This window comes from Euprymna scolopes, chromosome 22 (assembly GCF_053919585.1).
Source record: "Euprymna scolopes isolate OS-2025 chromosome 22, ASM5391958v1, whole genome shotgun sequence".
NCBI classification, from domain to species: Eukaryota; Metazoa; Mollusca; class Cephalopoda; order Sepiida; family Sepiolidae; genus Euprymna; species Euprymna scolopes.
The window spans coordinates 83,486,086-83,510,727 of NC_136503.1; the positions used below are offsets into that span (position 1 = coordinate 83,486,086).

The following is a 24,642-nucleotide window of genomic DNA, read 5'->3' on the forward strand; positions in this document are numbered from 1 at the left end:
TTTGACGTCCCGATGGGGGCTTTTGACTCAGCCCAGATTGCCGACCTAGTGGGCATATTTATAATGTACACTATTAGCAGAATCATAGAGCCTAACTTAGTGGGATTATACAGGGATGATGGACTAATTGTTATCCCTAATAGTGACGGCCCCATGGTATCGAAAATACATAAAAAATTAGTAAGAGCCTTCAAATACCTAGGATTTAAAATAGATATTACCCCAAATTGTAAAGAAGTTAATTATCTAGACATAACTCTAGACTTAAGAAAGGGGATATACAAGCCGTTCAATAAAGATAATAACACACCTTCCTATATTAATACTAGATCTAACCATCCAAGTTGCATAATTAAACAAATACCTAAAACGATTAACACTAGGATTAATAAACTTTCGGCTAACAAAGAAATTTTTGAAGCAAATAAAAAATTATACAATAGAGCACTAGAGATAAGCGGATACAGTGAAAAACTCACATATATTAAGAAGGAAAATAAAAACAAAAATAAATCTAAGAACAGAGGCCGGAAAATAATATGGTTTAATCCCCCTTACTGTCAACTATCCAACATAAACATAGGGAAAGTATTTTTGAACCTAATAGATAAACATTTTACCATAAATAATCCACTTAGGAAGATATTTAATAGAAAAACAATTAAAATAAGTTACTCGTGCACTAAAAACATGGACAGAATAATTAGCACTCATAATAATAAAATATTAAACAACTCTAATAGAAATAAGGCGACAGTAGACAAATGTAACTGCCAAGTGAAAAATAACTGCCCACTGGACGGTAATTGTAAAGTTGAGTGCGTGGTTTATAAGGCCACTATCCACCCAGAAGATAATAACAGGGACAAAAAAGTTTACTTCGGTATCTCCGCCGGAAGCTGGAAACAACGTTTTTATGACCACAAACATTCTTTCAATAACCCAGCACTTAAGAATAAAACCGAGTTAGCTAAACAATGGTGGTTATTAAAAAATGAGAATCGATCCCCAGTGATTTCATGGTCAATCCTATGTCATTCGGACGTTCCAAACGGCTTTAGGCAGAGATGCAGTTTATGCCTTGAGGAAAAAATAAGAATCCTGAAGTACCAACACAGTAATCTCCTAAACAAACGAGATGAACTGATGGCCAGATGTAGACATAAATGTAAATTTAAAATAACCAATAACTCTAGATCCGACGAACAGAGAATTCTATAATGGTAAAGACACCGAATCTAACACCACTAGATTAATTACGATAAACAATCCTACCCCACCCCACCGGCAATTATAGTGTTGTCCGGTATATACTCGATAATAACTACTTTACGATTTGTTGTCCGAAATCTAAGCTAGGCATATATATATATATATATATATATATATATATATATATATATATATATATATATATATATATATATGTGTATATATGTATATATATATATATATATATATATATTTTCCCCGAAGTACCTGGCTTGTCCAAATTACTTATAAATAAATGAGATAGCCTTAAGATAATAATTTTTCTCTGCAGATAATACATTAGTTATTAAACTGAGTTAAGTCAAAAAGACCAAATACTAAAACTAGATATTATTAGATTTGATACAAATCAACACAAAAATTTAATTATTTTACTTATTTCTTTATGCGTGCATGAGAATAATTTTGTTGTACGGAGGGAATAAAAGTATATATTAACCGAAACTAGATACGTCCTATCGAATTGGGGGCGATCAATATTACATTTTCCCACTTCTTAATCAATTAAGAATTGAAATATTAATTACAACGACCGCTATAATCACCAATAAAATTATTTACATGAAAATATATAAAATATTAAATATATAGACTCAATGTTTAAATTCATAGTATTATATTACATAAAATATTTAAATGAATTATAAGATAATATTAATTTTTACATAATAACATACAGATAGTTTTAAAACTTTATATATAATATTCTTTTTATTTTTATTTTCTTATTTTTATTTATTTATTTTTTTAGTTATATTTTTTATTAATTTATTTATCTTTTAATAGACCTACTTTCCATGACTCAATCACTGTATCCTCTTCTTTTCTTCCTCTTTTTTTCTTCTTTTTTCCATTACGCGCTGTTCTATTTCTTTCACTATATATCCGTATACTTTCGCCCCCCCTCTTCCTAGGTTAGTAAACGCGTGTCAAGGCATTTACATGTCAGAACGTACATCTTAGAGGCGTGTGTGTGTGTATGTGTATGTGTTGCGTGTGTGTGTGTGTGAGTGTGTGTGTGTGTGTGTGTGTGTGTGTGTGGGTATCTATGGTTACATCGAGCTGCCGCTTATAAGTGTCTAATCTAATTTTTTTATTTGTTATTTTTAATTTTTAATTTTTATTTTTTTAAATCCCTACCACCCTCTCTATAAATGTATTAAGTGGATTGCTACTACCACCACCTTTGGTTTTTTGAGGGTCGAAGCACGATTTTTCTTTTCTTTTTCAGTATCAAAAATGTAATTGTCTGATTTAGATGCTTGAAAATACCATAAGGTTGAAATAAATTATTGCATCGACAATTATGTAATTTCCGTGTTATATTTTTATATTATTGCTCTGTTTACCACATTGAGCTCTCATACCCGGATTTCCTCTGGATTTATTCCATTATAACACTATATATATATATATATATATATATATATATATATATATATATATATATATATAGTGGATTTCATGTCTATTGGATTCATAAGCTAAGTCAATATCACTAAGAGGAAAAGTCACCAATACAAACATTCTTCAGAAGATAAGGTCATCATGCATGATAATCAGGCTAAAGTCGCTGCTCTGGCCATATAACAATGAATGACCACTGTATTCTAAAACAATCACCGTGTGTATGTTTGAGTGAGTGAAAGGGGGTTGAAGTCTAAAACAGGTCCATAGAAATGGAGACAGTCCAGGCAAGATTTATACAGACAAGTTGAACGCAAGTAAGTGATCTGTTTGTTCATTTCATTAGAAATCTGATTGCTGAGTCACATTCAGGTGAATTAACGGACATCCAATTAAGTCTTCCTCGATCCTGAGACATAACTAAATGACACTCAACCTGGTATGAAAAGTCACTTTTAATTTGTTGCAATTGCCGTGTTCAAGTGGACTCTTAAATGGTCGCAATCATGACAAGTGGAATGTCGATGATCATTTGGCAAAGACAGATTCAGAAGATTTCATGAAGATGGTAAAAGTAAGTATCACAAATCAGCCTAGAGTTTAGTGTGTGAAATGGGTAAATATAGTTAAATTGCCTTCAAAATTAATTTATTTTGGGTGTGATTTCAACAAAATTTGGTACTTATGCAGTGTAAAAACTATGCTATTATTGGAATTGTCCAGGTGGTTTACGAAAAATGCCACAAGATACTGAAACACTGAGCACCTTAACCCTAATACAAAAAAAAAGAAAAATAAAAGAAAATTGTTTGTTATCATTGGTTTATTATATTTAAAAATTATAAATATTTATCTTGATTTGAACAAAAAAATTCATTAAACAAATTTTTTTTTATTAAAAGAAATTAAAAAGTTTTGTTTGCATATTATTTGTTTGTTATTCAAAAAATATTTATTCATGAAACTTCCTTTACAATGATGATTTTTTTAATTTTAATTTTTTTAAAGTTTTGTAAAAAGTAATCAATAACTATTCAAGAATATTTTTTTTATTTTACGATTTTTTCATTGAATTAGTTTTCATACTGACAGAAATATATTTTTCATTAAAAAAATTGGTCAGCATTTAATAAAAAAAAAAAAAAAAATGAATCCTGACACAGCACTTTCCAACCGACAATAGCATGACTTATACAGCATAAATATCCAAAATTTAATCTCTTCACTTTATAAATGTACATTTCTTTCACTAATGTCACTTATAGGAGCCTTCTATCGCTCCAGTAGATATCTCACTGCTGATGCAATTCTCTATCTATATAAAAGCCAAGTACGTCCAAGGATGGAGTACTGCTGCCATATCTGAGCAAGAGCTGCTAAAAACAGCCTATCCTGCCTTGACAGAGTACAAAATAGACTTCATAGCCTAGTGGGGGATGCCCTTTTCTCTTCCCTGCAACCTCTCTCTCCCACAGAAGGGACGTTGCGAGCCTGTCGCTGTTTTAGTGTCATTTCCATAGGAAGCGCTCGTCTGAGCTCCAATCTTTGGTTCCCCCCCCTCGCCAATCTTTCATGAAAAACACCTGTCTAGCTGAAACTACTGTCAGTAATTTTCCCCACGCTTTATCGGTGCCTAAATCAAAACGTACATTTCATGAACAAAGCTTCTTTCTTAGAAGTGCACGTCTGTGGAACTCTCTTTTGTTTGCCTGTTTCCCACCTGACTACAACTTGGGGTCCTGGATATGACTTTAAACTATATCGAGTGGTAAGGCCCCAGCTTGCGGACTTTGGGAAGTGTGGAGCCACCCTTTAATTACCATTGCTCCCAGGTCCACTCTGACCCGGAGTGGTAGTACCTGTTAGGGTCCCAACTATAGGTTGAATAGAAACCGACTTGAAAACAAATATATTCTATTAAAAATTTTTTCTTCAAAATCTTTGGATTCGGCATTAAATAACCCGAAAAGGGTTGATATGCCGTAAAACAAAAACAACCAACCAACCAACTACACCTTGGATGTCTTTAAGTCCAACATAAACAAGTTCCTGATAAACCGTCCCCTTAAGTAAGACACTATCAGATCTCCATTACTAACGATTACTACAATATTGTCCCATTGATTACTGTACACACAATAACCCTTATCCCCGAGTGGTCTCCGGGCCTTAATAAATGGTGACTTCCATGTAAAAAAAAAAAAAAGTGATTTATTTATACTTTTCAACTTAATGTACACAATATTGTGTCTCTATACACAATGGTAAGAGGGTTCACTATTAGTGGCTGGGAGATCAAGATTCAATCCTCGGTAGAGGCATAGCAAAGACCGAAAGAAGTGCTACTTGATGCTCCTCAGATTCAGTATTGTAAGGGGAGTAATCCTGGGAATAGAGTGTCGTCCTTCCCTACACCTTAGTGTAGCAGCTAATGAAAAGGGAGCATTTGGGTTGCCCTCGATTATAGTCGGCTGCTTAGTTTCATGCATATAAAATCAGTTCCATCTTACAAAAGGGGCTACTTTTCAATATTGTGAACTTATGTGTTTTATGTTGTAGTTCACAAAAATCCAAGTTGAAAGTTTTAATAAATTAAATTTTTGCCCTATTATCAAATTGTTTTTACATGGTCCAAATCTGAGGTTTTTCACCTTAATTTACATTTGAAAGAAAATCCAGCTTGATCTTCACTGTGCTATGAATCATATTAAGAACATTCAGTATGTTAACTGTTGAAATGCTATGAATCATATTATAAAGTGAGAATGGCAGCGTGACAGAAGAAGAATGGACCAATTAAATCTACCTCCCCAAACTCTTTCTTGCAAAATAATTAAAGTTGTTCAAAACAGAGTTAATCTTTTTATTTCTTTCATTCCTTTAAAAACAATACATATTGTTCTTTGTATATTTTCATTTTAAAATTAACTTCTAATTCTCAAGGTAGATATTGTCACTCATAAAAATATACGATTGCTGATTTTTTTTTTTGGGGGGGGGGGGGGCTAAGAATAATCCAAGAAATAATTTTCTACAATTGATACTGTGTATAGAGAAGAAGTCTTATTAGAAATATAAAGAGAAGCAAGAAAAGAAAATAAAAGAGAAAGAAAATTTCAGAAAACACTCAGACAGAAAGAGCGGAGAAAAAAAAAAAAAAAAAATGGTGTGCTAGTTATATTCAGGTTGTAACAGCCAACAGCGTTTTATAGGCTCAGAAAGTTTTAAAAAGAAAACTATTTTATTTGTGTGATCTTAACTAATGTCACCTTCATAAACCAACAGTTCTGAATAGCCTTTTGTCCCTTTAACAATTTAAACTTATCTTCCACCAATCAGGGAGGAGGAGGAGTGGTAGTATTATAAGGAAAATGAAAATAAACAGGTAAAAGTATACTAAAAGAATTTTAAAAACATATTCCTTTCAGCTAAAAAAAAGTCAATTTCTACACATTTGAGAAAAAAATTGCTTTATGGAAAACATAAAACAATATCATTTTTCATCTTTCAGTTGGCTCGTCTTTATAAAAAAAAAATGTATTTTTTACATAAGTTATATAAATAAGACAGTACATGTATGCGTGTGTGTCCACAGCCTTGCTCAGTCATGTAAGGAACATGGCAATTTTCAAAAGGCATATAACTCGCTATATAACATAGTCTGTACAGAAAGAGAACTTCAGCATTTGACATTTTTTTAATTATCTTAGACTTGTTAAAAATTGGACGTGATAAAAACTTACTGAGCAATTTCTAACTACAGGTTGTCATGGACTTCCAAATGTAGTTAGGACCAATGGTACAAGTGCACTTTAACTCGCCAAAATTATTTTTTGTTTTCATTCAATAAAGTAACAAAGTATCACAACAGAAAACATTAAATAAGAAAATATTTATTGAATTTAATTGAAATTGTTAATCTATATAAATATAACAGTAGATGTATGTGTGTGTGTGTGTGTGTGTAAATATTTAACTGATAAACTCTTAAACTACTGGTCACATAGCACTACAATTAACAGGAAATAGTAATCATACACCAAGGATGGTTTATAACAAGTAAAATCCTTTCTGAATGGATGAACAATAGAAATATGTCGGCAAGGTCAAATGCAAAATGTTCGTTTCAACTTTATGCCACATTTCTATTTGTGCAAATTCATTCATAGCTTGAAATAGTTTAATTTTAAATCTTTCTTATCTATTTGTTGATAGCTCAAATACTTGAGAATGTGACTAGAGTGCTGGATGTTTTGGTTTCGATTTTAGCTGATGGCATCAAATTCATTTTTTTTTTTAAACTTTAGAAATCAATACTATATATTAGGTACAATATAATATTCAATTGAGAATTGGTTCTGTAATAATAAATATGAAGTCTACATGAATTAAAATATATTTAAGTGTATTTTATTAATGTGTAAAGCTAAATAATAAAGATCAAAATAAATTTATCTTTTTATTTTTGCATTATCTTTTAAATATTTTTTTTTACATTATCTTTTAAATATTTTTTTTACATTATCTTTTAAATATTTTTTTATATTATCTTTTATATATTTTTTTTACATTATCTTTTATGTATTTTTTTTTACATTATCTTTTAAATATTTTTTTTTACATTATCTTTTAAATATTTTTTTTACATTATCTTTTATATATTTTTTTTACATTATCTTTTATATATTTTTTTTACATTATCTTTTATATATATTTTTTACATTATCTTTTATATATTTTTTTCATATTATCTTTTATATATTTTTTTTACATTATCTTTTATATATTTTTTTTACATTATCTTTTATATATTTTTTACATTATCTTTTATATATATTTTTTACATTATCTTTTATATATTTTTTTTACATTATCTTTTATATATTTTTTACATTATCTTTTATATATTTTTTTTACATTATCTTTTATATATTTTTTTTACATTATCTTTTATATATTTTTTTTACATTATCTTTTATATATTTTTTTTACATTATCTTTTATATATTTTTTTTACATTATCTTTTATATATCTTTTTTTACATTATCTTTTATATATTTTTTTCATATTATCTTTTATATATTTTTTTTACATTATCTTTTATATATTTTTTTTACATTATCTTTTATATATTTTTTTTACATTATCTTTTATATATTTTTTTACATTATCTTTTATATATTTTTTACATTATCTTTTATATATTTTTTTACATTATCTTTTATATATTTTTTTCATATTATCTTTTATATATTTTTTTACATTATCTTTTATATATTTTTTTTACATTATCTTTTATATATTTTTTTTACATTATCTTTTATATATTTTTTACATTATCTTTTATATATTTTTTTACATTATCTTTTATATATTTTTTTACATTATCTTTTATATATTTTTTTTACATTATCTTTTATATATTTTTTTTACATTATCTTTTATATATTTTTTTTACATTATCTTTTAAATATTTTTTTACATTATCTTTTAAATATTTTTTTTACATTATCTTTTATATATTTTTTTTACATTATCTTTTATATATTTTTTTTACATTATCTTTTATATATTTTTTTTACATTATCTTTTAAATATTTTTTTACATTATCTTTTATATATTTTTTTACATTATCTTTTATATATTTTTTTTACATTATCTTTTATATATTTTTTTTACATTATCTTTTATATTTTTTCTTTACATTATCTTTTAAATATTTTTTTTCACATTATCTTTTATATATTTTTTTTTACATTATCTTTTATATATTTTTTTTTACATTATCTTTTATATATTTTTTTTACATTATCTTTTATATATTTTTCCTATATATATATATTTTACACTTTTATATATTTCTTCTAACTATCTATTCAACCTCTATATGCCAATAATTTTTTTTTCTAGGCTAATGTTTTTTGCCATGTTTTTTTTATATTATAACCTTGAACTTTTCTTCTAATGAGAAGCATTAAGCTTCAAAATACCATGGTCTAAAGAATTTTCTTTATATTTCACATGTTTTCCCTTATTGATTTGCTGATCAAATAAATTTTATTTACCTTTGAATTGTCATCAATTGTTTCTTATTTTATACATATGTAAAAATGATAGAATCTCGATTCAAGTCCTTTTAGGAATCTCTTGTGCCTACACGCATCTCTCGATTCCACATAAAATTTTATTTTTGAACTGCAAAGAGAATCCCTCCTTTTCATTGTTAGCACCTAGTCTTCAATGTATGCATATCGATCTATAAAGACGATTATAAAGAAAATAAATAAACTTAAAAATCCCCCTCTCAAAATAACCTTAAGGAAACCATAACATTGTAATAGGGGGTTCAAGGCTGGGAGTAGGAGTATGTATATTTCAATATAGGCACAAACTACTAAACATAGCAGCAACATATACACACTGCTAAACAAACTCTCTCACAAGTTCATGCATACACTCTTTCACTGGCAAAACAAACACTAATACACATCATTTACAAAGCCTATCCCATCTGCATTGCATGCATTGCTACATGTAAAATCTTTTCAAAATTAAATTTTCTAAGAGCAACAGGAGCGAAATGTTAACAGCTAAAAAGATTTCTGCTGATTGAATGGGAAACTTGACTCTAGTTAGACATTCCAAATGTTAGAAGAGGTCTCAACATTTTATAGGGATGGCCATGCATCTTTTTCAAATGACCTTTCTACTCTTAATAGTTTCTTCCCTTGAACAGCTAGACTTTGGAATTCCCTTCCTGCTACCTTGACTGTACTGACATGCAGAAGCTTAAATGTAACGTAAACCAACATCTTGTTAATCTTTCCTAGGCATGGTCCCAAATAGTAGCGCCTTATGTCTAAGTGGCGATATACTTTGTTAAGGGTGAACATGAATAAAAAAAAAAAAAATAAATAAACAACTTTACTTTATAAATCTTGTTTGTGCCTATAAATGCAATTTAAATTTGAAGTAATTTAAATCTGTTCATTGTTTGTCCATCAAAATGAATTGTAGTAATTAATATTCAATTTCATTGTAATAATATGATTATCTTTAACTGATGTTTTCTTCTATTATATAAAAAGGAAAATGTGTGTTAGTTTGTATGTCTGCCAGAAACTTTTGACAGACGCATCGGACCGTGACAAAATCTGTATCGTTAGAAAGATCAATCCTTTGGACGAAAAATATGTAAAAATTGGCCAAAAAGATTAATTCTGTCCTGTCAACTGGGCTGGTTTTTTTTTGCAAGGAGGGGGTCACTTTTTGTGTCGACATTTTTGCAAGTCATATGCCTACCGATCTCAAGGTATGTTTATAAAACCTTATTTCAAAGGCTCGTTGCATCATAAGTCGCCGTGGCCAAGACAGCTAGCACGTTTGCTTTTTTTTCACCTCCTTTTCCTTTCGCGTTACAGGTTCAAGCTTACCTGGTTACTGCGCCCGATTGTTTATTGTTTTGCACTTGCTGCTATTTTGATTGAAACGTTTGTTTTTTTAGGGCTGAGTTGCTCTCTCAACCCGGGCAACACAGGGTACTCCTGCTAGTTTAATATAAATGAGACAATAACTAAAAAAAAAATAAAAAAATAAAAACTTGATTCCCACACTTGTTGATTATTAATAAATGAAAATTACAAAGAAAAAATGTGGCATGCTTGTGCCTGTTTTACAAGTACTTTAATGGAATGTATTCTTATGAACTCATAGCGCTTGTGCCACCCCTCAGCGTACATACTCCTGACTAACCTGCTGACTAGCAAAATCATGCCCCTTCTCTGTTGAGATCTCTAGATGCCAGAAAATCTTCTACTCTAATAGTTTCTTCCTTCAGCTTGCCAGGCTTTGGAATTCCCTCCATGTTTCTTACTGTACTAAGCTGTAGGAGTTTAAATGAACTTTGAGCAGATATCTTGCTGTTCAACTCCCATTCGGCATGATCCAAAATAATAGTCCCTTATATCCAAGTGACAATATGTCTTGTTTGAGGTGAAAAAAAATTATAATTAATGTACAAGAAAGAAAAGGTAGGCTGTGAATTTGAGACAATTTTTCAAATGTGTAGCGTCCAAAATTATAATTGTGCTACTACTAGAGCTCCCACTGCTATCCAACTTTATGGTCCAATTTTATGACTTTTTAATAATAGAAAGTTGCAATTAGTTTGTTTTGTGTCCACTTTTTGTAAATCAAATCTAGTGATCCAATAATAATAATACATGTGGTAACATGTTCACTGCAAGGAATTTAGTTTTCATTTGATTGAATCCCCTAAAAGCAACACACAAAACATTCATACAATTTATTTATTTATTTTTTTTTTAGAACTATGAAGCAGGGAAAAGAAATTGCGTGAGATCAAGTTTCAAAAACTGATTGACAAGTAAGAAGCAATTTCCTTTCATATATTCTTTTTTTTTCAAGAGCCTATTTACTATGATTTTAATTTTTATGCTTAAGAAAATAAGCTAAGATTAAGATTGGGGGGGGGGTACATTTGCCTTCTGCTGAATGATTTCCTCCCCTCACAACTAAGAGTTTTTTTTGTTTAATTACTTATTTAATTATTTTTAAGTGAGGATCAGTTTCCTATATAAGTAACATGAAATGATTCTCCATCTTCCAGCTACTATAGAACAGTTAACTAAATTTATTTTACCACAACCCCAAGTCTGAAGTGATGCCAATTAAGGTTAGAAGACCTTATTGAATGGTTTCACATAAACTTTATGAATCTTTTGAACATTACAACATGGAGTGTTGCAAAAATTCTTACAGGAATTTAATAGAACTAAGTCTCGTACATGGGTATTCAACGCAAACATGATTAGAATAACTTATTTAAATCAATTCCTGGGACAAACAGTTTGTTGATATTGTGAGCTGTTTCAGCAGCTTTTCAGCCTAATTTAAGTTGAAATAAGAAAATTGTGTGAATTTTCTTTTTTTTCCATCCCGTATTCAACATTCTAAAAAGAAGACATAATTGTTTTAAAACGATTGTAATTTAAATGATTAGATAGAGTGAAAAACTCTCTTCAAGATGATATATAAAGTAAAGGTATTATAACGAAAACTTATTTGAAAATACATCATTTGAAATCAAAATTAAAAATTCCGTAAGACCATTCTTCTCAACCTAATATAAGATATAGAAGTAAAAGACCCAAACGTAATTATTGGTACTAGTTTCATAACAGTTTATAATAAAATTTGTTAGTCATTCGTAATTTTATTGCCATATTTCATATATGTGGGAGTTGAACACTCTCAGCTTAAATCGATTGTCGCCCTTTAACTCAGAAGAGCGACCTAGCTACATCACTTCCTGTTTCTCATATTTCACCCTCTTTTTTCTGCTGAACACAGTCAACATGTGACAAACACTGCTCCGGTGAGCCACCACTGCGTCCTGACTAGCCAGTCAACCGCAAGTAACGTTACTCATCTTTCATGAACTCTGATTCATTCTATTACTCTTTCCTGTATATATTTATGCAAATAAATTGCATTTGTCTCGTTGATATATAGCGGTATATTTTCGTCTTCATTATGCGACCTTTAGTCTTTTCAATTCCTCTACCATTAAATACATCCATTCACCATACACACATGGGGACGGGATCGTCTAACACACGGCAGATTGTCCTACCCCCAACATTATATATATATATATATATATATATATATATATATATATATATATATATATGATGGACTCTCCCGTTGATTTCGACGTATGAGGTTCGGACAACCCATATTTCGAAAACTTATTTATGCTTTTGCCTCTGATGACTTTTTAGTCCAGCAAGGGACTTGCAGACAAGGCCACAAATAGAACATGAATGTGGATTTAATGCTGCAGATATTGGTGTGGCTGATAGTCGTTTTGCTCTTACTCTGTTTTCTTTCAGTTGCCTTAAGCTATATATATATATATACACATATATATACACACACATACATGTGTGTGTATATACACACACAGGGTGCTCTTTTTTAGTGTTGGCAAACTTTAAATTGACAACTATTTTCTGTAACTACAGGTTTAGCAACTATTGGTTATTTTGAGTTCAGCTTGGTTTGACAATTTGTCATGAAGTGACTCACATCCGAGCGACATTTGGAAATAGCAAATGATACAATCAATTTACTGAGAGAAACATTGGATGAACAAATAATTTCACAAAATGAACCCATCAACTGGTTACTTCATTACTTCGTTTGTGTGATTTAATTTTTTTTTGGGGGGGGGGGGGATATGTAAAGTCCTATGTCTATGCTGATAAACCAGACACAAGAGACCACTGTGAAGACAACATTTGCATTATTGGTGAAATACAGCATAATTTTATGCATAGAGTTTGTGAAAATTGAATGTCTAGATTATGCCATATATGCACAAGCCACAGTGCTATATGCATATGCTCAAAATTGTATTTAAATTATAAATGTTAACAATATTTAGAATAAACCACATATTTGTATAATAAAAATATTTTTTTACGATTTATTTCAATTTTAAGTTCCTTGCCTCTAAAAAAAATTTAAAAAAATATGGGTGTGTGTAACAGTAATTAAACTGGTTTGATAAAATGGATAAATTGTTAGTCCCTTAAAATATGTTCATTAATTTTCAAGAGAGGTAACTAACATAACTTAGTTTTTTGTTTTTGTTTTGTTAAATCACAATACATTTACATCAAGGATATAAATAATATAAGTTATACATTTAGAAGAATACCTGAAGCTAGATTAATCTCCACTTTAAATAAATAGTTCTTTACTTGTCTTATATAAAATGTTTAAAAACTAAATATAATTTTCTGCAGAACTGCTCAAAACATAATTCAGGATACTTACATTTAGAGGCAAAATAAATGATCAGAGTTGAATGGAAATTTTGGACATTTTGTTTTTTGAAGAATGAAGAAGAATCTCTTTTAAAAAAAAATGAATAAATAAAAAGCACTTTACCATATATGATTTGAAGCAATATGTTAGTAAATATTTAATCAATCGTTACAGAATTCATCAATATTGTAGTTTTATCTACTCTTGACCTACATAATCAGTAAAAATACACACACCAGATTGAGGTTCAAACTCAAACTGCTTTTAAGTACATTGTGTTAACCGATTTGGCCACCAAAACAACCTTCTCTCTCAAAATTGAATGCTGGTTAAAAACCAGAACAAGTGTCATTCATTTTGCTTTCTACTCCACACTCCACCAAAAGCAACAAAAGAAAGCAAAAAGGACAGATTAAGACCTCCTTTCTTTCTCAATTCTTCAATTTATCTTACCCCCCCACCCTCCCGGTGTCCATAGTGCGAGTAGGATTATATGTAAATTTCAGGGTGAGGACCTCTCCTCCTTTGTTTATTCCTGACTAAAAAGTATAAAACTCTTATAAAGTTTAAATAATGACTGATGATATAGATAAAAAATAAATTTCGTTTTTAACATCAATCAATACTTATGGCATAACTGACGAATAAAATAGACATTTTATCTAAGTTTTGTTAAAAAGTGGATGGTTCCATTTAATACTGCTAAATATAAAGGGCTGATTTCTTAACAGTTATAAGAAACCTTTGCAACCACCGATTGTCATGGCCGATAGCATCCTTACCCGAGAGTACAACATTTAAACTCTTTGCCTTCTAACATTTATAGGTAACATGAATTCAAATAAATCTATAGAAGATACTGCCAAGTCTAATGGAAAGGTGGGCTCCCACTAGCGTGCTAGAAAACATCTCACACCAGCCAGTATTCTACATTTCTGCAAAGTCACTATTTGTTATTGCATGAAGTATTATTGCCACATCTGTGCTGGTATACCAAGCTGCATCGTTATTTTATAAGTATTGCAAGGAAATGAGCTCAGATGTACTTGCTGTTCTTTACCCCCCACTCCCAATGTAAATATCCCAGAACTGACCCGATAAGCCACATCTCTACTGTAGAGGTCAACAGATGTTGCAAACTTTTGAAGTGAAATTGTCACAACAGCCAAACAGTAGGAAGCTCGAGTTTAAGATATTCAGATGTAAAATTCAAATCATTTCATGGTACAGTTTCATACTAATTAGTGTTAAAGGTAATATACGAAACATAGCCATGAAAAAAAAGTTGTCAACTTTAACGCACATGCAACATTCTTAGTTCTGGTCATTGAATACTGTGATTGTTTACTATGTATACCTGCTAATTTGGCATTTATAGGCATTTAATTTCCTCTCAATTCTTGTATTAATTGCCGGTGGCATTGAGGTAGAATGTTATCCTACAAAGTCAAAGGTGACTTTGTGACTGGGTTTGAATCTCCTGGCCAACAGTAATTATCACTTCCTACACTGACGATTGCACGAGCATGAAACACTAGTACCTGTAAATATAACATAATTGTTAATATTTATTTAATGATCTATAGTAGCTTCCTTTAGTTTTGACAAACTATGGATACCCACTATAAGGTGCCTGCATGTGGAATTTTTGTAGCAAGAGTTTTGCCATCTTCAACCACACCTCTCCTGAATCGGCATCGTTAAATATCAGTGGCAAGTGGAGGTTCAGGATAACTGAAAACAATGCTGAGATAAGCGGAGAGCACATAACGCCTAGAATTCCTAAATGGTCACCCATCTAGTACTAGCCAGGCTCAGCATTGTTTAACTTCGGTGATGAAAACCGGTGTGTCAACATGATCACACACAAGCAGAATTTCATTTTTCTCGATTACAGAAATCGTGAACACCTACCTTGCACATTTACAACGAAATGTCATTACCCATTGATCCAACTACTTACAAAGTGTCAGCAAGAGACTCGGCTGTTTTCTGTCAACAGTTCATCGAGTGAGAGCGAAAAGATTCCTATCTCTGAACATTGCACGCAGCTTATTTAGTGCCATGTAAGCCCCCCTCCCCCTCCGAATAACTATAGCATCAAATTATGCTTGCAGTAGTTTACACAAATGAAAAATTGATATCAACTCATTTAGCTTATATTCTCTCTATGTTAAGGTACAATTGATGGTACAATTTTTATTTGTAATTAGTAATATAGAACCTGCACCAAAAACAGGTTGCTGTCTCGTTAAAATGTTATTTCTTTTTTTTTTTTTTTAGTTTTAACAAACGAGAGTAGGAGGAGACATCAAATTAGTTTTAGTCAGTTCACTGGTACATATGAACCGAAATGTTTGATAAATACTATATGGCTTCTTGAACAAGGGAAATAAGTTGAAAATCATAATATCTAGGCAAAGGGGATACCCCTACCTCTAATGAATAAATGTGAATGTTTTTTCCAACTATCCCACCTATATTAACAAGTTAACATCTAGTCTGTAGTGGAATGAGGTTATAAATGGATCATAACATTTAATGCTGCTAAGAATAAGCTTCTTTCCTTTAACAATTACAAGAAACCTTCTCAACCATCGATTGCCATGACTAATAATAATCTGAGAGTTCTTCATTCAAACTCCTTGACTTAACATTCACAAGCAATATGAATTTGAACAAATACCTTGAACAAATCGCCAAGGCTGCTGCAAAGAAGGTAGGCTCTCTCGACCACGCAAAATAATTACACCTGATAGTATCCTATATCTCCACCATTCGCCCATGCATGAAGTATTGTCGCCAGATCTGGGCTGGTACATCTACCACTAGTCTTTCCCGTAGAATCAAAAGTTTTCAACCTAATTGGAACTGCACTTATCAACCAAACTCCAACCCCTGTCCCATCACTGCAATGTTGCATCCCTGTGCCTGTTTTACAAGTATTTTAATGGAATGTGCTCAGATGAACTCATAGCACTTGTGCTCCATTGGCTTAAATACTCAAAAATCGGAGGCCTGCAATATAAATGCTGGAGTCCCTCAGGGGTCAATCCTGGGCCCAACTCTCTTCCTGATCTACATCAATGACCTCCTTAAACACATACTTAAATCATTCGTTGACATCTATGCTGATGACACGACCATCTACGGCAATACATCAAAGGCTGTAAATGACAAAGTTCTCTCTCATTCTCTCTCCTCTGATCTCGAGCGCGTGGTTCAGTGGGGGGAAGATGTGGCTGGTTACCTTTAATGCATCCAAAACCAAACTGCTATCCTTACATCATCAACGCGCTGATCCCCATCTGGCATCAATTGTGATGGATGGCTCTCGTCTGGGTGAGGCCCCGTGTTTTGACAAGCTTCTGGGCTTGACCTTTACTCCTGATCTGAAATGGAACACGTACATCAAGTCTGTTGCCAAGGTTGCTGGAAAGATGGTGGGATCCTTCTACCGCTCCAGAAGATATCTCACTACGGATGCAATTCTCTATCTATATAAAAGCCAAGTACGTCCAAGGATGGAATACTGTTGCCATATCTGGGCAGGAGCTGCTAAAAACAGCCTATCATGCCTTGACAGAGTACAAAATAGACTTTGTGGCTTAGTGGGGGATGCCCTTTTCTCTACCCTGCAACCTCTCTCCCACAGAAGAGACGTTGCGAGCCTGTCCTTGTTTTATCGTTATTTCCATGGCAGATGCTCATCTGGACTCCAATCTCTGGTCCCCCCTCGCCAATCTTTCACGAAAAACACCCGTCTAGCTGAATCCACTGTGAAAAATTTCCCCCACTCTATATCTGTGCCTAAATCAAAACGCAGATTCCATGAACAAAGCTTCTTTCTTAGAACTGCACGCCTGTGGAACTCTGTTCCGTCTGCCTGCTTCCCTCCGGACTACAACTTGGATGTCTTCAAGTCCAATGTTAACAAATTCCTAATGAGCCGCCCCCTTAAGTAAACATTTCAGCAAATCTCCTCACTAACGTAATGTACTTGCAATAACCCTTATCCCTGAGTGGCTTCCGGGCCTTGATAAGTGGTGATCACTGTGCAAAAAAAACTCCAACTACAGTACCTGCCCCTTTTGCTGTAGAGATCCCTAGATGCCAGAAAGCCTTCTACTTCCTTGAACTGTTAGACTTTGGAATTCCCTCCCAGTCTCTTGCTTTCTTAGTTGTACTGTGGCTATCGAGAGTAAAGAAGGCTGATGCACATGACAGTATAATGTCATTTCCTGATTAACTTGTAAGACAGTTTCTGGTATTCAACCACGTGGTCACGCTAACAGGCATAAAAAATATGGTTACCGATTGTCCATGGCTACCAATATGTGTTACCTATTGTCCATGTATGTTCTAAAGAGAAAGAACAATTCTCCATTTGGATAATAATTATTATAATTGCACATTGGGAGAATTTTAATCTAACAAAATATAGTAAGTGAACTAGTTTTTGAACCTTTAATTTCTCTCGGAGAAAGTCGAATATTTTATTTATTTTTTTTTACTGCAAAACAAACGATTTTTATATGATATTTTTCAGTCCATTCTTTTAATAATAAATAAAACTTTTCACCAAATATTTTAAAGTTAGCATTTTTCACAGCAGTTTAAAAAAAAAAAAAATTCAATATTTTAGCACCGGGTGTGATTTATTTCTTTGAAATATATTTAAAACTTCAAGTTTTTGTTCTATATAATATTTTAACTGTAAATAATTTACATGGCGAGTTTGTTTTACTATACACATAGATTCAAAAAAGTTGCCAAAAAACAAATATATAACAAATAAAATATATCGATAAACATTGTATGATATTTGAAGTGATTACACGTTTTAAAGTGAGTAAAACCACTAAAAACATTTCCAGATAGGTAGAAGAGTAACTTATCTTGCCTTTGATAACATTTATTTGTTATATATTTGATTTTTGACCACTTTTTCGAATCTATGTGTACGGTAATACAAACCCAAAATTTAATTTAACTTGGAAATACTATTTAAAATACAAATGTGTACACTGCACAAGCACCCTTATTATCATAATAATAATAGTAATGATAATAAAAAACAGGTGTAGATGACATCGACTGGTGCTACACCAATTAGTTGTGAAGGGTCAGGGAGGATGGAAAGACCAATGTGGGAGAGCACTAACCAAATCTCCACTGGAAGTGTGCAGTTCAAATCTGGTACCTTGGGGAGACATTTAAACACCAATGGCCGATGCCAATGAGAAATCAGTGACAACGGCTGTTGCGATAACATGCAATCGTCTGCACAAGTGGTCAAGAAGTGGAAAACACTGGAAATCTGGGGAGACTTGTCACTTGGTTTCCAGGGAACACCACAGGTTACTGCCAGTGAGTGATCACTGATGATAGCTAATATTTTTTATATTGAATAATTTTACATAGATAATATTTTTTATATTGAATAAAGTTTAGTTTCAGTATTAATCGAACTGTGTTCCTTTTTCTTTTTAAAAATGTTTTATTGCTCTTTTTCAAATGGCCCTCATATAGTACTGACAGTCTGACAAATCTTACCTATCTTGCCTGCAGACATTTTTCAGTTAACAGGCCTTCTTACACTTGGTGGTCGTGGTTGTACTGACCCGCAGAAATCTAAGTGTAATGTAATCTTGTTGCTTAACTCCCTACAGATATGGTCCCAAAAAGTAGCCCTTTATATCCAAGTGGCACTGTGCCTTGTTTGAGGTGAATAAGAATTTTAAAAAAAAAAAAAAAATTTAAGAAAAGATAATGAAATGTAGTTTGTTTGAAGATTGCAGGAGTTGGGTATTTAAGGAAGTGTTACATGATACAACACATCACATTTTTAAATTCCCACAAACAGCTTTAGATATTGCAAATTTGCATATTTACTTTTTAAAGTTTATAATAAATTAATATTCTGTAATATACATTTATAATTCGCATTGTCATATTTTCTAAACTTATTTTGAAAATTTCAGGCTGCCATAGTGTTTATCAAACATGGCAAAACACGATTCACGAAAACATGATTTTGATATATATATATATATATATATATATCTCAATATATATCTTTTTCAATGCATTTTTTAAAGTTAAAGCTCTTGTTCATTATCGACAGTCTGACTGTTCGACAAACCTTATTTGCTTGTACTTCAGGCATGACGTAATTTTTAGTGACCAGGACTGCTATACGGTGGTCGTGGCAAAACAATTCCTCACAAACGTATTATTAAATTATCTCCCTTTAATTGAACTTTTAATGTACAATGTCATACGTATGCACTTGCAAAAACAAATTCCAACAATTTTCATTGTTTTTTTTTTGTTTGTTTTTTTTACACAACAAAATGTAGCATTTTGCAAACAATAAACTTAATTTAATTGGACCGAGTTATTTTCTAAAATGACCGCCCGACTCATTCTATTCGGACGTTTCTAAAATGTCAGTATGAAATTAAAAAAAAAAAAAAAAAGACTTGTTTTCACTTAAATTTGTAATGCTACTTTCCTATCTAATAAGTTTGCGTAACAATTAGAATTTTATTTACAGAGTAATCGATTTTTTTTTATTATAAACTAAACTCTGAAGTGCTAATAACTAGCCAACGAAGTTTCAATTTCAACCCGATCATTTCCAATCACTAACCAAGACTTAGTATATTTTTTCATCCAAATAAATTAAAGTGTAATTTTTAAAATAATTTCAGATTTATTTAATGAGATTAATAATTCAAGATTAACAATTAAAACAAAAATCTATCCAAAAAATATGTAGATGAACTTATTTTCCTAAACATCTTGTGAAAATCGTCAAAGTCAAACAAAGGTTGTCAAAAAGAGCAAATTATTTTACCAAAGGGAGATAATTCAGATTTTTATTTTGAAATCATGAATTCTTTTCCTTTTTTTTTTTTTTCTAATTTTAATTAAAAGATGAAAGTATTGTTTTATATACAAAGTAAATAAAAATGTACATTAAGGATCCTTGGAATATTTCAAATGTTGGATAAAATCGATTTTTGGTAAAAGATTAGAAATATTTTTTATGAAGAAATAAAATTCAAATTTACTTAAAATGTACAGAAAATTGAACTTTTTATATAACAATGTCGCAATCATTTTCATCTACTTATAAAAATGTATGCTTATGGCGGGAAAAAAATATGGAAAAAATCTCTATCTACGTAACAGTCATGGAACAAAGATGACACATTAAAAAGAAAAATTAATCACCTAATTTCATCACGTACTTGTTTTTTATTTTAAAAAAATCAAATTTTACGATTCTAAGCGAGTGTAAGTGTGAACGTCGGCCATGATGAAATCCGATGAAATGAATAAGAGGGAGACAACTCAATTCGAAGTGTCGACGTCAAAAACAGCTTTAGGTTCAATACAGTTTAGTAGTAAAATCGTTAAAGAAAAACTACTTGATCAATTTACATAATTTTTGGAATATGACACATTTGTTCTATAACGAGTACGTATCAAACTACAATTTTATTTTAGATCAAGAAATACTATTTTACACAAACCATCGATTTTATCCAAGATTTGTGCGAAAACTAGGATAAAAAATGAGTGAAATAAGATAGTGTAACGCCAACGATCTTTATATTAAAATTGAACCTTTTTCCAAAATTTATTTTCTTAAAAACAAAATAAAGAAAGCAACACAAATTATTAATTTGAAATGTTTTAATACTGAAAAATTACTCTACATCAAATTTTCAATTATATTAAGTAAAATATTTTTAAGAGGATATGTACGCGCATGAGCGTCAATAATATGCATTTGGTAAAATCCTAAAAAATTGAGGGGTCCTGGATGACCTTAAACTATATCCAGTGGTGAGGCCCCAGCTTGTGGGCTTTGAGGAGTGTGGTGGAGCCACCCTTTAATTACCATTGCTCCAATGCTCCAGCTCCACTCTGACCCGGAGGGGTAGTACCTGTTAGGGTTCCAACTATGGGTTAAATAGAAACCGACTTGAAAACAACAAATATATTCTATTAAAAAAATGTTTCTTCAAAATCTTTGGATTCGGCATTAAATAACCCAAAAAGGGTTGATATGCCGTAAAACAAAAACAACCAACCAACCTAAACAACTGAACCGATCATCATGAAATATGGCATGTCTATTCTAGAAAAAAAAAATACGTATGTAACGTGGTCATATTATTTTATGATGATAAAGAGTGAAATCGATGTAAGAACGAGTAGTGATCTCCCCTCTGAACACCGACCTTCTGTCAAACTTGAGCCTCGTAGAGAGGGCAAGTAACACAAAGTGATAATTAACGTGGGTGCTTGTTAAGATGGAGTCGACAGATCGATTTTTTAAATATGTGATTTTAAGCAAAATTAACAGTACGTAATTGTCATGTTGAAAATAGTAATATATCAAAAAATTACGAAATATTAAAAAAAAAAACTATCGCTGCTACGGTATGAAACAGTACGTACGTCGGTCATTACAATGGCGAAAGGGAGATAAGTATATCTCCTATATTCGCAATCTTCAAAGTGTTCACATCTAGGGAGAATGCAATTTCCCAATTTTTTGCAAAAAATACTTTTAACAATAATTTTCTACTTGATGAATTTTCGTAATTTTTGGATATATTACTATTTTCAACACGGCACGTTTTTGCTTAAAACCACACATTTAAAAAAAATCGATCTGGTGACTCCCTCTTAATAAGCACCTTAATATTATAATCTTAACCTTTCCATTTTGAGTGCTGCTGAAGTGGCTATCAGTAATTCTTTTGAGAAAATTTTTAATCCATATATTCTCCCCACTCACTAGACTGTGCTGCTTTCACATCTTGTCTATGCAATTAGTCCATAAATGACAACTCCCAAATAATTTTTCTAACTTTCTCTGCATATCCCGGCATTATTTCCAGTCATCCTAAACTGCTCCTTTTCACTAGATTCAAACAATGGTAGTTCAGAAGTGCGGTTGGAGATTGCGCATCACTGTCACCACACCACTATGGACTCTCCGCACAGGAACACATACAATAGGGAGTCTCTATGGACTAAAAAGAGGTCTTTATTTTGAAGAACAAAACACGGACAAAAAGAAAGGTCGATGAGGACAAACAGTTTTAAAATGTTAGCTTCCAAAATTTATCGAGTAATTTTGTCTGATTTTCTAAGTATAACAAATAGATCCATCGTATTAATTTGTTGACTTGAATTTTTCTTATTATTTTGCAAAATTTTTGTTGTTGTTTTTCTCACTTTTATTTGCAAATAAAATAAGTGTTTATTAAAAGACGTTGCCACCTAGACTTGGGAGTGACAGAAAAAAATACACTGGATTAATTTGTCTGGCATTTAGTAGTAAACACAAAGAAAAAAAAATGGTCAAACCCCCAAATATATAACAAATAAATATTACCAAAGGCAAGATAAGTTACTATTCTATCTATTTGGATCCTATTTACAATGCCTCCCCACAGAACAGAGTTAGACACCAGGGTCGTATTTTTTTTTTTTTTTTACCTGGATACGCTTTTTGTAGTTTCACTTTTTTTAAAGTGTTTATTTACTTCAAAACTCTAGTAGTGCTGAGTGTTAAGATAGAACAATAGCAAAATCGCTGACATGAGACGGGCACCGGTAGTGTTGATAATCGCTCAAAAATAAAAAAAATACTGGTAGAAACACAATAAATGTTGCCGTGTTATCACTGCTTAAAATATCACAAAATTAGTCGATAATAATTAGTAGCAATTTTGGGAGCTAGCCGCTTCAATATATTCTAAAAGATTAAATGTTGGATGTTTAAATGTATTTATTCATTTTGCAAATTTTAAACCTTTATTATTCTCTAGTCATCTTTTAAACCTTAAACTTGCCACTTCGAAATTTGAATGAATAACTTTGCAAAAACGCATCTTGGTATGTTGAGTTTTTTTTTTGGTATTTTTTTACGACCTGTCCCAGCGTAGGATAAACACTCCCAACCACCCATGTTAAGAACGGATTTCGGAATACACCCCAACCTCCCCATGTTAAAAACGGCTTTCGACGTTGGGGGGGGGGTATTCCGAAAGCCGTTCTTAACATGGCGAGGTTGGGGTGTTTATAATACGTTGGGGCACATCGTAAAAATTTACCGTTTTTCTTTGTGCTAGTGCAGAGAGTGATCCGGCGGATCCGCGCTATTTTTTTTAAATTCGTATTTCCAAGTTTAATTAAAGTTTTATGTTTTTTTATTCAATTGTAAGGTTGAAGTATAGAATAGGCACAAAACACTCTCCCCATGTTAAGAATGGCTTTTTAAACAATAACGCTATTATTTACGTCCGGATCACTCTGCACTAGTACCGTTTTTTTGGGGGGGGGTTATAATGCTCGTAATAAAGTACGCTTTTGAGACAATTATTTAAAACAAAAAAACATTAAAAAAATAAAAGGAAACATTATTGATCTAGAAGAGGATTGAGCAATAATAAATAAATATTCCCTGACCCGGCGAGGGTTCTTCAGATGCTGCACTTCAATTTCTTGAAGAGAAATCCTTCACGACTGAGACAATTTTTATTTTTGGTCCTTTTCTCCACATTAAAAAACGACCCTGGCGTCTAACTCTGTCCTGCGGGGAGACATTGTAATTAGGTACCTTCTTACAGTGAGGGGAGAGGAGGGGGAGGAGTGGTAAATAATTGGACTTTGTGTGATAGAAATCCTTAATTCTAGGATTCAAAAAATAAATAAAAAAGGGTGGAGGGGGCACTAGAAACGGGATCTAACATTTTAAATAAGAGATCGCAGTTACACCGGCTATGAAATCAGATTCATTTGAAAATTAAGCTATAAATAGCAAAGTGACACCACCACCCTCCGTGCATGAAAATAAAAACCTAAACTAATTTTTAACTAATCCTAAATAACCTCTAGATGTGATGATGTTAATGATAATAATCCCATTTTTTTTTGGGGGGGGGGATGAAGCATGTAGACGACAACGGTTTCTTTGCAGTTTTTTTTTTTTTTTTTTTTTAATAAATGGAAAATTACACTTTTTGTTTGTGCGTGAAAACCACGTTTCATTTTTATCGCAGTCTGGTTATCT

General features: G+C 31.6%; 1 protein-coding gene across 2 annotated transcripts in view; it reads right to left on the minus strand.

Moving 5' to 3' along the window:
* LOC145243518 (NAD(P) transhydrogenase, mitochondrial-like) overlaps window positions 1–24,642 on the minus strand; it is a 116,275-nt gene that overhangs the window by 65,355 nt on the left and 26,278 nt on the right. The gene's annotated exons all lie outside the window — the stretch shown is intronic.